Below are 12,994 nucleotides of genomic sequence, written 5' to 3'. Positions count from 1 at the left end.
GTTTCTGAGAATGCTTCCGTCTAGTTTCTATATGAAGATATTTCCTTTTCCAACATAGGCCCCAAAGTGCTCCAAATAAACCCTTGCAGATTCTACAAAAGGAGTGTTTCAAAACTGCTCTTTCTATAGGTAAGTTCAAGTCTGTGAGTTGAATGCACTCAACACAAAGAAGTTTCTGAGAATGCTTCTGTTCAGTTTTTATGTGAAGATATTTCCTTTTCCAGCATAGGCCTCAAACGGCTCCAAATATCCACTTGCAGATTCTACAAAAAGAGTGTTTCCAAACTTCTCTATCAATTGGTAGGTTCAACTCTGTGAGTTGAATGAAGTCATCACAAAGAAGTTTCTGAGAATCCTTCTCTCTAGTTTTTACGTGAAGATATTTCATTTTCCAGCGTAGGCCTCAAAGCGCTCCAAATAAACACATGCAGATTCTACAAAAGGAGTGTTTCAAAACTGTTCTATCAAAGGGAACGTTCAAGTCTGTGAGTTGAATGTACTCATCACACAGATGTTTCTCAGAATGCTTCTGTCTAGTTTTTAGGTGAAGAGATTTCATTTCCCAGCATAGGCCTCAAAGCGCTCCAAATATCCACTTGCAGATTCTATAAGAAGAGAGTTTCCAAACTGCTCTTTCAAAAGGAAGCTTCAAGTCTGTGAGTTGAATGCACTCATCACAAAGAAGTTTCTGAGAATGCTTCCGTCTAGTTTCTATATGAAGATATTTCCTTTTCCAACATAGGCCCCAAAGTGCTCCAAATAAACCCTTGCAGATTCTACAAAAGGAGTGTTTCAAAACTGCTCTTTCTATAGGTAAGTTCAAGTCTGTGAGTTGAATGCACTCCACACAAAGAAGTTTCTGAGAATGCTTCTGTTCAGTTTTTATGTGAAGATATTTCCTTTTCCAGCATAGGCCTCAAACGGCTCCAAATATCCACTTGCAGATTCTACAAAAAGAGTGTTTCCAAACTTCTCTATCAATTGGTAGGTTCAACTCTGTGAGTTGAATGAACTCATCACAAAGAAGTTTCTGAGAATCCTTCTCTCTAGTTTTTATGTGAAGATATTTCCTTTTCCAACGTAGGCCTCAAAGCGCTCCAAATAAAAACATGCAGATTCTACAAAAGGAGTGTTTCAAAACTGTTCTATCAAAGGGAACGTTCAAGTCTGTGAGTTGAATGTACTCATCACACAGATGTTTCTCAGAATGCTTCTGTCTAGTTTTTAGGTGAAGAGATTTCATTTCCCAGCATAGGCCTCAAAGCGCTCCAAATATCCACTTGCAGATTCTATAAGAAGAGAGTTTCCAAACTGCTCTTTCAAAAGGAAGCTTCAAGTCTGTGTGTTGAATGCACTCATCCAAAAGAAGTTTCTGAGAATGCTTCTGTCTAGTTCTTACGTGAAGATATTTCCTTTTCCAGGTAAGGCCTCAAAGCGCTCCAAATAAACACTTGCAAATTCTACAAAAGGAGTGTTTCAAAAGAGTTCTATCAAAAGGAACGTTCAAGTCTGTGAGTTGAATGCACTTATCATACCGAAGTTTCCTGGAATGCTTCTGTCTAGTTTTTATGTGAAGACATTTCCTTTTCCAGCAGAGGCCTCAAAGCACTCCAAATATCCACTTGCAGATTCTACAAAAAGAGTGTTTCAAAACTGCTCTATCAAAAGCAAGGTTCAACACTGTGAGTAGAATGCACTCATCACAAAGAAGTTTCTGAGAATGCTTCTGTCTAGTTTTTATGTGAAGATATTTCCTTTTCCAACATAGGCCTCAAAGCGCTCCAAATAAACACTTGCAGATTCTACAAAAGGAGTGTTTCGAAACTGCTCTTTCAAGAGGAACGTTCAAGTCTGTGAGTTGAATGCACTCATCACACAGAAGTTTCTGAGAATGCTTCTGTCTAGTTTTTATGTGATAATGTTTCCTTTTCCAGCAAAGGCCTCAAAACGCTCCAAATATCCTCTTGCAGATTCTACAAAAAGAGTGTTTCAAAACTGTTCTATCAAAAGGAAGGTTCAACTCTGTGAGTTGAATGAATGCATCATGAAGAACTTTCTGAGAATGCTTCTCTGTAGTTTTTAGGTGAAGATATTCCAAAACCCAGCACAGGCCTCGAAGTGCTCCAAATAACCACTTGCAGATTTTACCAAAAGAGTGTTTCAAAACTGCTCTTTCTATAGGTAAGTTCAAGTCTGTGAGTTGAATGCACTCAACACAAAGAAGTTTCTGAGAATGCTTCTGTTCAGTTTTTATGTGAAGATATTTCCTTTTCCAGCATAGGCCTCAAACGGCTCCAAATATCCACTTGCAGATTCTACAAAAAGAGTGTTTCCAAACTTCTCAATCAATTGGTAGGTTCAACTCTGTGAGTTGAATGAAGTCATCACAAAGAAGTTTCTGAGAATGCTTCCGTCTAGTTTCTATATGAAGATATTTCCTTTTCCAACATAGGCCCCAAAGTGCTCCAAATAAACCCTTGCAGATTCTACAAAAGGAGTGTTTCAAAACTGCTCTTTCTATAGGTAAGTTCAAGTCTGTGAGTTGAATGCACTCAACACAAAGAAGTTTCTGAGAATGCTTCTGTTCAGTTTTTATGTGAAGATATTTCCTTTTCCAGCATAGGCCTCAAACGGCTCCAAATATCCACTTGCAGATTCTACAAAAAGAGTGTTTCCAAACTTCTCTATCAATTGGTAGGTTCAACTCTGTGAGTTGAATGAAGTCATCACAAAGAAGTTTCTGAGAATCCTTCTCTCTAGTTTTTACGTGAAGATATTTCCTTTTCCAGCGTAGGCCTCAAAGCGCTCCAAATAAACACATGCAGATTCTACAAAAGGAGTGTTTCAAAACTGTTCTATCAAAGGGAACGTTCAAGTCTGTGAGTTGAATGTACTCATCACACAGATGTTTCTCAGAATGCTTCTGTCTAGTTTTTAGGTGAAGAGATTTCATTTCCCAGCATAGGCCTCAAAGCGCTCCAAATATCCACTTGCAGATTCTATAAGAAGAGAGTTTCCAAACTGCTCTTTTAAAAGGAAGCTTCAAGTCTGTGAGTTGAATGCACTCATCACAAAGAAGTTTCTGAGAATGCTTCCGTCTAGTTTCTATATGAAGATATTTCCTTTTCCAACATAGGCCCCAAAGTGCTCCAAATAAACCCTTGCAGATTCTACAAAAGGAGTGTTTCAAAACTGCTCTTTCTATAGGTAAGTTCAAGTCTGTGAGTTGAATGCACTCAACACAAAGAAGTTTCTGAGAATGCTTCTGTTCAGTTTTTATGTGAAGATATTTCCTTTTCCAGCATAGGCCTCAAACGGCTCCAAATATCCACTTGCAGATTCTACAAAAAGAGTGTTTCCAAACTTCTCTATCAATTGGTAGGTTCAACTCTGTGAGTTGAATGAACTCATCACAAAGAAGTTTCTGAGAATCCTTCTGTCTAGTTTTTATGTGAAGATATTTCCTTTTCCAGCGTAGGCCACAAAGCGCTCCAAATAAACACATGCAGATTCTACAAAAGGAGTGTTTCAAAACTGTTCTATCAAAGGGAACGTTCAAGTCTGTGAGTTGAATGTACTCATCACACAGATGTTTCTCAGAATGCTTCTGTCTAGTTTTTAGGTGAAGAGATTTCATTTCCCAGCATAGGCCTCAAAGCGCTCCAAATATCCACTTGCAGAATCTATGAAAAGAGTGTTTCAAAGCTGCTCTTTCAAAAGCAAGGTTCAAGTCTGTGTGTTGAATGCACTCATCCGAAAGAAGTTTCTGAGAATGCTTCTGTCTAGTTCTTACGTGAAGATATTTCCTTTTCCAGCTTAGGCCTCAAAGCGCTCCAAATAAACACTTGCAAATTCTACAAAAGGAGTGTTTCAAAAGAGTTCTATCAAAAGGAACGTTCAAGTCTGTGAGTTGAATGCACTTATCATACCGAAGTTTCCTGGAATGCTTCTGTCTAGTTTTTATGTGAAGACATTTCCTTTTCCAGCATAGGCCTCAAAGCACTCCAAATATCCACTTGCAGATTCTACAAAAAGAGAGTTTCAAAACTGCTCTATCAAAAGCAAGCTTCAACACTGTGAGTAGAATGCACTCATCACAAAGAAGTTTCTGAGAATGCTTCTGTCTAGTTTTTATGTGAAGATATTTCCTTTTCCAACATAGGCCTCAAAGCGCTCCAAATAAACACTTGCAGATTCTACAAAAGGAGTGTTTCGAAACTGCTCTTTCAACAGGAACGTTCAAGTCTGTGAGTTGAATGCACTCATCACACAGAAGTTTCTCAGAATGCTTCTGTCTAGTTTTTATGTGAAGATATTTCCTTTTCCAGCATAGGCCTCAGAACGCTCCAAATATCCTCTTGCAGATTCTACAAAAAGAGTGTTTCAAAACTGTTCTATCAAAAGGAAGGTTCAACTCTGTGAGTTGAATGAATGCATCATGAAGAACTTTCTGAGAATGCTTCTCTGTAGTTTTTAGGTGAAGATATTCCAAAACCCAGCACAGGCCTCGAAGTGCTCCAAATAACCACTTGCAGATTTTACCAAAAGAGTGTTTCAAAACTGCTCTTTCTATACGTAAGTTCAAGTCTGTGAGATGAATGCACTCAACACAAAGAAGTTTCTGAGAATGCTTCTGTTCAGTTTTTATGTGAAGACATTTCCTTTTCCAGCAGAGGCCTCAAAGCACTCCAAATATCCACTTGCAGATTCTACAAAAAGAGTGTTTCAAAACTGCTCTATCAAAAGCAAGGTTCAACACTGTGAGTAGAATGCACTCATCACAAAGAAGTTTCTGAGAATGCTTCTGTCTAGTTTTTATGTGAAGATATTTCCTTTTCCAACATAGGCCTCAAAGCGCTCCAAATAAACACTTGCAGATTCTACAAAAGGAGTGTTTCGAAACTGCTCTTTCAAGAGGAACGTTCAAGTCTGTGAGTTGAATGCACTCATCACACAGAAGTTTCTGAGAATGCTTCTGTCTAGTTTTTATGTGAAGATGTTTCCTTTTCCAGCATAGGCCTCAAAACGCTCCAAATATCCTCTTGCAGATTCTACAAAAAGAGTGTTTCAAAACTGTTCTATCAAAAGGAAGGTTCAACTCTGTGAGTTGAATGAATGCATCATGAAGAACTTTCTGAGAATGCTTCTCTGTAGTTTTTAGGTGAAGATATTCCAAAACCCAGCACAGGCCTCGAAGTGCTCCAAATAACCACTTGCAGATTTTACCAAAAGAGTGTTTCAAAACTGCTCTTTCTATAGGTAAGTTCAAGTCTGTGAGTTGAATGCACTCAACACAAAGAAGTTTCTGAGAATGCTTCTGTTCAGTTTTTATGTGAAGATATTTCCTTTTCCAGCATAGGCCTCAAACGGCTCCAAATATCCACTTGCAGATTCTACAAAAAGAGTGTTTCCAAACTTCTCTATCAATTGGTAGGTTCAACTCTGTGAGTTGAATGAAGTCATCACAAAGAAGTTTCTGAGAATGCTTCCGTCTAGTTTCTATATGAAGATATTTCCTTTTCCAACATAGGCCCCAAAGTGCTCCAAATAAACCCTTGCAGATTCTACAAAAGGAGTGTTTCAAAACTGCTCTTTCTATAGGTAAGTTCAAGTCTGTGAGTTGAATGCACTCAACACAAAGAAGTTTCTGAGAATGCTTCTGTTCAGTTTTTATGTGAAGATATTTCCTTTTCCAGCATAGGCCTCAAACGGCTCCAAATATCCACTTGCAGATTCTACAAAAAGAGTGTTTCCAAACTTCTCTATCAATTGGTAGGTTCAACTCTGTGAGTTGAATGAAGTCATCACAAAGAAGTTTCTGAGAATCCTTCTCTCTAGTTTTTACGTGAAGATATTTCATTTTCCAGCGTAGGCCTCAAAGCGCTCCAAATAAACACATGCAGATTCTACAAAAGGAGTGTTTCAAAACTGTTCTATCAAAGGGAACGTTCAAGTCTGTGAGTTGAATGTACTCATCACACAGATGTTTCTCAGAATGCTTCTGTCTAGTTTTTAGGTGAAGAGATTTCATTTCCCAGCATAGGCCTCAAAGCGCTCCAAATATCCACTTGCAGATTCTATAAGAAGAGAGTTTCCAAACTGCTCTTTCAAAAGGAAGCTTCAAGTCTGTGAGTTGAATGCACTCATCACAAAGAAGTTTCTGAGAATGCTTCCGTCTAGTTTCTATATGAAGATATTTCCTTTTCCAACATAGGCCCCAAAGTGCTCCAAATAAACCCTTGCAGATTCTACAAAAGGAGTGTTTCAAAACTGCTCTTTCTATAGGTAAGTTCAAGTCTGTGAGTTGAATGCACTCAACACAAAGAAGTTTCTGAGAATGCTTCTGTTCAGTTTTTATGTGAAGATATTTCCTTTTCCAGCATAGGCCTCAAACGGCTCCAAATATCCACTTGCAGATTCTACAAAAAGAGTGTTTCCAAACTTCTCTATCAATTGGTAGGTTCAACTCTGTGAGTTGAATGAAGTCATCACAAAGAAGTTTCTGAGAATCCTTCTCTCTAGTTTTTACGTGAAGATATTTCCTTTTCCAGCGTAGGCCTCAAAGCGCTCCAAATAAACACATGCAGATTCTACAAAAGGAGTGTTTCAAAACTGTTCTATCAAAGGGAACGTTCAAGTCTGTGAGTTGAATGTACTCATCACACAGATGTTTCTCAGAATGCTTCTGTCTAGTTTTTAGGTGAAGAGATTTCATTTCCCAGCATAGGCCTCAAAGCGCTCCAAATATCCACTTGCAGATTCTATAAGAAGAGAGTTTCCAAACTGCTCTTTCAAAAGGAAGCTTCAAGTCTGTGAGTTGAATGCACTCATCACAAAGAAGTTTCTGAGAATGCTTCCGTCTAGTTTCTATATGAAGATATTTCCTTTTCCAACATAGGCCCCAAAGTGCTCCAAATAAACCCTTGCAGATTCTACAAAAGGAGTGTTTCAAAACTGCTCTTTCTATAGGTAAGTTCAAGTCTGTGAGTTGAATGCACTCAACACAAAGAAGTTTCTGAGAATGCTTCTGTTCAGTTTTTATGTGAAGAGATTTCCTTTTCCAGCATAGGCCTCAAACGGCTCCAAATATCCACTTGCAGATTCTACAAAAAGAGTGTTTCCAAACTTCTCTATCAATTGGTAGGTTCAACTCTGTGAGTTGAATGAACTCATCACAAAGAAGTTTCTGAGAATCCTTCTCTCTAGTTTTTATGTGAAGATATTTCCTTTTCCAGCGTAGGCCACAAAGCGCTCCAAATAAACACATGCAGATTCTACAAAAGGAGTGTTTCAAAACTGTTCTATCAAAGGGAACGTTCAAGTCTGTGAGTTGAATGTACTCATCACACAGATGTTTCTCAGAATGCTTCTGTCTAGTTTTTAGGTGAAGAGATTTCATTTCCCAGCATAGGCCTCAAAGCGCTCCAAATATCCACTTGCAGAATCTACGAAAAGAGTGTTTCAAAGCTGCTCTTTCAAAAGCAAGGTTCAAGTCTGTGTGTTGAATGCACTCATCCGAAAGAAGTTTCTGAGAATGCTTCTGTCTAGTTCTTACGTGAAGATATTTCCTTTTCCAGCTTAGGCCTCAAAGCGCTCCAAATAAACACTTGCAAATTCTACAAAAGGAGTGTTTCAAAAGAGTTCTATCAAAAGGAACGTTCAAGTCTGTGAGTTGAATGCACTTATCATACCGAAGTTTCCTGGAATGCTTCTGTCTAGTTTTTATGTGAAGACATTTCCTTTTCCAGCATAGGCCTCAAAGCACTCCAAATATCCACTTGCAGATTCTACAAAAAGAGAGTTTCAAAACTGCTCTATCAAAAGCAAGCTTCAACACTGTGAGTAGAATGCACTCATCACAAAGAAGTTTCTGAGAATGCTTCTGTCTAGTTTTTATGTGAAGATATTTCCTTTTCCAACATAGGCCTCAAAGCGCTCCAAATAAACACTTGCAGATTCTACAAAAGGAGTGTTTCGAAACTGCTCTTTCAACAGGAACGTTCAAGTCTGTGAGTTGAATGCACTCATCACACAGAAGTTTCTCAGAATGCTTCTGTCTAGTTTTTATGTGAAGATATTTCCTTTTCCAGCATAGGCCTCAGAACGCTCCAAATATCCTCTTGCAGATTCTACAAAAAGAGTGTTTCAAAACTGTTCTATCAAAAGGAAGGTTCAACTCTGTGAGTTGAATGAATGCATCATGAAGAACTTTCTGAGAATGCTTCTCTGTAGTTTTTAGGTGAAGATATTCCAAAACCCAGCACAGGCCTCGAAGTGCTCCAAATAACCACTTGCAGATTTTACCAAAAGAGTGTTTCAAAACTGCTCTTTCTATACGTAAGTTCAAGTCTGTGAGATGAATGCACTCAACACAAAGAAGTTTCTGAGAATGCTTCTGTTCAGTTTTTATGTGAAGATATTTCCTTTTCCAGCATAGGCCTCAAACGGCTCCAAATTTTCACTTGCAGATTCTACAAAAAGAGTGTTTCCAAACTTCCCTATCAATTGGTAGGTTCAACCCTGTTAGTTGAATGAAGTCATCACAAAGAAGTTTCTGAGAATCCTTCTCTCTAGTTTTTATGTGAAGATATTTCCTTTTCCAACATAGGCCTCAAGGTGCTCCGAATAAACACTTGCAGATTCTACAAACTTAATGTTTCAAAACTGTTCTATCAAAAGGAACGTTGAAGTCTGTGAGTTGAATGCACTCATCACAGAGAAGTTTCTCAGAATGCTTCCGTCTAGTTTTTAGGTGAAGAGATTTCATTTCCCAGCATAGGCCTCAAAGCGCTCCAAATATCCACTTGCAGATTCTATAAGAAGAGAGTTTCCAAACTGCTCTTTCAAAAGGAAGCTTCAAGTCTGTGAGTTGAATGCACTCATCACAAAGAAGTTTCTGAGAATGCTTCCGTCTAGTTTCTATATGAAGATATTTCCTTTTCCAACATAGGCCCCAAAGTGCTCCAAATAAACCCTTGCAGATTCTACAAAAGGAGTGTTTCAAAACTGCTCTTTCTATAGGTAAGTTCAAGTCTGTGAGTTGAATGCACTCAACACAAAGAAGTTTCTGAGAATGCTTCTGTTCAGTTTTTATGTGAAGATATTTCCTTTTCCAGCATAGGCCTCAAACGGCTCCAAATATCCACTTGCAGATTCTACAAAAAGAGTGTTTCCAAACTTCTCTATCAATTGGTAGGTTCAACTCTGTGAGTTGAATGAACTCATCACAAAGAAGTTTCTGAGAATCCTTCTCTCTAGTTTTTATGTGAAGATATTTCCTTTTCCAACGTAGGCCTCAAAGCGCTCCAAATAAAAACATGCAGATTCTACAAAAGGAGTGTTTCAAAACTGTTCTATCAAAGGGAACGTTCAAGCCTGTGAGTTGAATGTACTCATCACACAGATGTTTCTCAGAATGCTTCTGTCTAGTTTTTAGGTGAAGAGATTTCATTTCCCAGCATAGGCCTCAAAGCGCTCCAAATATCCACTTGCAGATTCTATAAGAAGAGAGTTTCCAAACTGCTCTTTCAAAAGGAAACTTCAAGTCTGTGTGTTGAATGCACTCATCCAAAAGAAGTTTCTGAGAATGCTTCTGTCTAGTTCTTACGTGAAGATATTTCCTTTTCCAGGTAAGGCCTCAAAGCGCTCCAAATAAACACTTGCAAATTCTACAAAAGGAGTGTTTCAAAAGAGTTCTATCAAAAGGAACGTTCAAGTCTGTGAGTTGAATGCACTTATCATACCGAAGTTTCCTGGAATGCTTCTGTCTAGTTTTTATGTGAAGACATTTCCTTTTCCAGCATAGGCCTCAAAGCACTCCAAATATCCACTTGCAGATTCTACAAAAAGAGTGTTTCAAAACTGCTCTATCAAAAGCAAGGTTCAACACTGTGAGTAGAATGCACTCATCACAAAGAAGTTTCTGAGAATGCTTCTGTCTAGTTTTTATGTGAAGATATTTCCTTTTCCAACATAGGCCTCAAAGCGCTCCAAATAAACACTTGCAGATTCTACAAAAGGAGTGTTTCGAAACTGCTCTTTCAAGAGGAACGTTCAAGTCTGTGAGTTGAATGCACTCATCACACAGAAGTTTCTGAGAATGCTTCTGTCTAGTTTTTATGTGAAGATGTTTCCTTTTCCAGCATAGGCCTCAAAACGCTCCAAATATCCTCTTGCAGATTCTACAAAAAGAGTGTTTCAAAACTGTTCTATCAAAAGGAAGGTTCAACTCTGTGAGTTGAATGAATGCATCATGAAGAACTTTCTGAGAATGCTTCTCTGTAGTTTTTAGGTGAAGATATTCCAAAACCCAGCACAGGCCTCGAAGTGCTCCAAATAACCACTTGCAGATTTTACCAAAAGAGTGTTTCAAAACTGCTCTTTCTATAGGTAAGTTCAAGTCTGTGAGTTGAATGCACTCAACACAAAGAAGTTTCTGAGAATGCTTCTGTTCAGTTTTTATGTGAAGATATTTCCTTTTCCAGCATAGGCCTCAAACGGCTTCAAATATCCACTTGCAGATTCTACAAAAAGAGTGTTTCCAAACTTCTCTATCAATTGGTAGGTTCAACTCTGTGAGTTGAATGAAGTCATCACAAAGAAGTTTCTGAGAATCCTTCTCTCTAGTTTTTATGTGAAGATACTTCCTTTTCCAACGTAGGCCTCAAGGCGCTCCAAATAAACACATGCAGATTCTACAAAAGGAGTGTTTCAAAACTGTTCTATCAAAGGGAACGTTCAAGTCTGTGAGTTGAATGTACTCATCACAGAGATGTTTCTCAGAATGCTTCTGTCTAGTTTTTAGGTGAAGAGATTTCATTTCCCAGCATAGGCCTCAAAGCGCTCCAATTATCCACTTGCAGATTCTATAAGAAGAGAGTTTCCAAACTGCTCTTTCAAAAGGAGCTTCAAGTCTGTGAGTTGAATGCACTCATCACAAAGAAGTTTCTGAGAATGCTTCCGTCTAGTTTCTATATGAAGATATTTCCTTTTCCAACATAGGCCCCAAAGTGCTCCAAATAAACCCTTGCAGATTCTACAAAAGGAGTGTTTCAAAACTGCTCTTTCTATAGGTAAGTTCAAGTCTGTGAGTTGAATGCACTCAACACAAAGAAGTTTCTGAGAATGCTTCTGTTCAGTTTTTATGTGAAGAGATTTCCTTTTCCAGCATAGTCCTCAAACGGCTCCAAATATCCACTTGCAGATTCTACAAAAAGAGTGTTTCCAAACTTCTCTATCAATTGGTATGTTCAACTCTGTGAGTTGAATGAACTCATCACAAAGAAGTTTCTGAGAATCCTTCTCTCTAGTTTTTATGTGAAGATATTTCCTTTTCCAGCGTAGGCCACAAAGCGCTCCAAATAAACACATGCAGATTCTACAAAAGGAGTGTTTCAAAACTGTTCTATCAAAGGGAACGTTCAAGTCTGTGAGTTGAATGTACTCATCACACAGATGTTTCTCAGAATGCTTCTGTCTAGTTTTTAGGTGAAGAGATTTCATTTCCCAGCATAGGCCTCAAAGCGCTCCAAATATCCACTTGCAGAATCTACGAAAAGAGTGTTTCAAAGCTGCTCTTTCAAAAGCAAGGTTCAAGTCTGTGTGTTGAATGCACTCATCCGAAAGAAGTTTCTGAGAATGCTTCTGTCTAGTTCTTTCGTGAAGATATTTCCTTTTCCAGCTTAGGCCTCAAAGCGCTCCAAATAAACACTTGCAAATTCTACAAAAGGAGTGTTTCAAAAGAGTTCTATCAAAAGGAACGTTCAAGTCTGTGAGTTGAATGCACTTTTCATACCGAAGTTTCCTGGAATGCTTCTGTCTAGTTTTTATGTGAAGACATTTCCTTTTCCAGCATAGGCCTCAAAGCACTCCAAATATCCACTTGCAGATTCTACAAAAAGAGAGTTTCAAAACTGCTCTATCAAAAGCAAGCTTCAACACTGTGAGTAGAATGCACTCATCACAAAGAAGTTTCTGAGAATGCTTCTGTCTAGTTTTTATGTGAAGATATTTCCTTTTCCAACATAGGCCTCAAAGCGCTCCAAATAAACACTTGCAGATTCTACAAAAGGAGTGTTTCGAAACTGCTCTTTCAACAGGAACGTTCAAGTCTGTGAGTTGAATGCACTCATCACACAGAAGTTTCTGAGAATGCTTCTGTCTAGTTTTTATGTGAAGATATTTCCTTTTCCAGCATAGGCCTCAGAACGCTCCAAATATCCTCTTGCAGATTCTACAAAAAGAGTGTTTCAAAACTGTTCTATCAAAAGGAAGGTTCAACTCTGTGAGTTGAATGAATGCATCATGAAGAACTTTCTGAGAATGCTTCTCTGTAGTTTTTAGGTGAAGATATTCCAAAACCCAGCACAGGCCTCGAAGTGCTCCAAATAACCACTTGCAGATTTTACCAAAAGAGTGTTTCAAAACTGCTCTTTCTATACGTAAGTTCAAGTCTGTGAGATGAATGCACTCAACACAAAGAAGTTTCTGAGAATGCTTCTGTTCAGTTTTTATGTGAAGATATTTCCTTTTCCAGCATAGGCCTCAAACGGCTCCAAATTTTCACTTGCAGATTCTACAAAAAGAGTGTTTCCAAACTTCCCTATCAATTGGTAGGTTCAACCCTGTGAGTTGAATGAAGTCATCACAAAGAAGTTTCTGAGAATCCTTCTCTCTAGTTTTTATGTGAAGATATTTCCTTTTCCAACATAGGCCTCAAGGTGCTCCGAATAAACACTTGCAGATTCTACAAACTTAATGTTTCAAAACTCTTCTATCAAAAGGAAGTTTGAAGTCTGTGAGTTGAATGCACTCATCACAAAGAAGTTTCTCAGAATGCTTCCGTCTAGTTTTTAGGTGAAGAGATTTCATTTCCCAGCATAGGCCTCAAAGCGCTCCAAATATCCACTTGCAGATTCTATAAGAAGAGAGTTTCCAAACTGCTCTTTCAAAAGGAAGCTTCAAGTCTGTGAGTTGAATGCACTCATCACAAAGA

This window comes from Pongo pygmaeus, chromosome 17, assembly GCF_028885625.2.
Source record: "Pongo pygmaeus isolate AG05252 chromosome 17, NHGRI_mPonPyg2-v2.0_pri, whole genome shotgun sequence".
Classification (NCBI taxonomy): domain Eukaryota; kingdom Metazoa; phylum Chordata; class Mammalia; order Primates; family Hominidae; genus Pongo; species Pongo pygmaeus.
Note: the sequence above shows the minus strand (reverse complement) of the source record.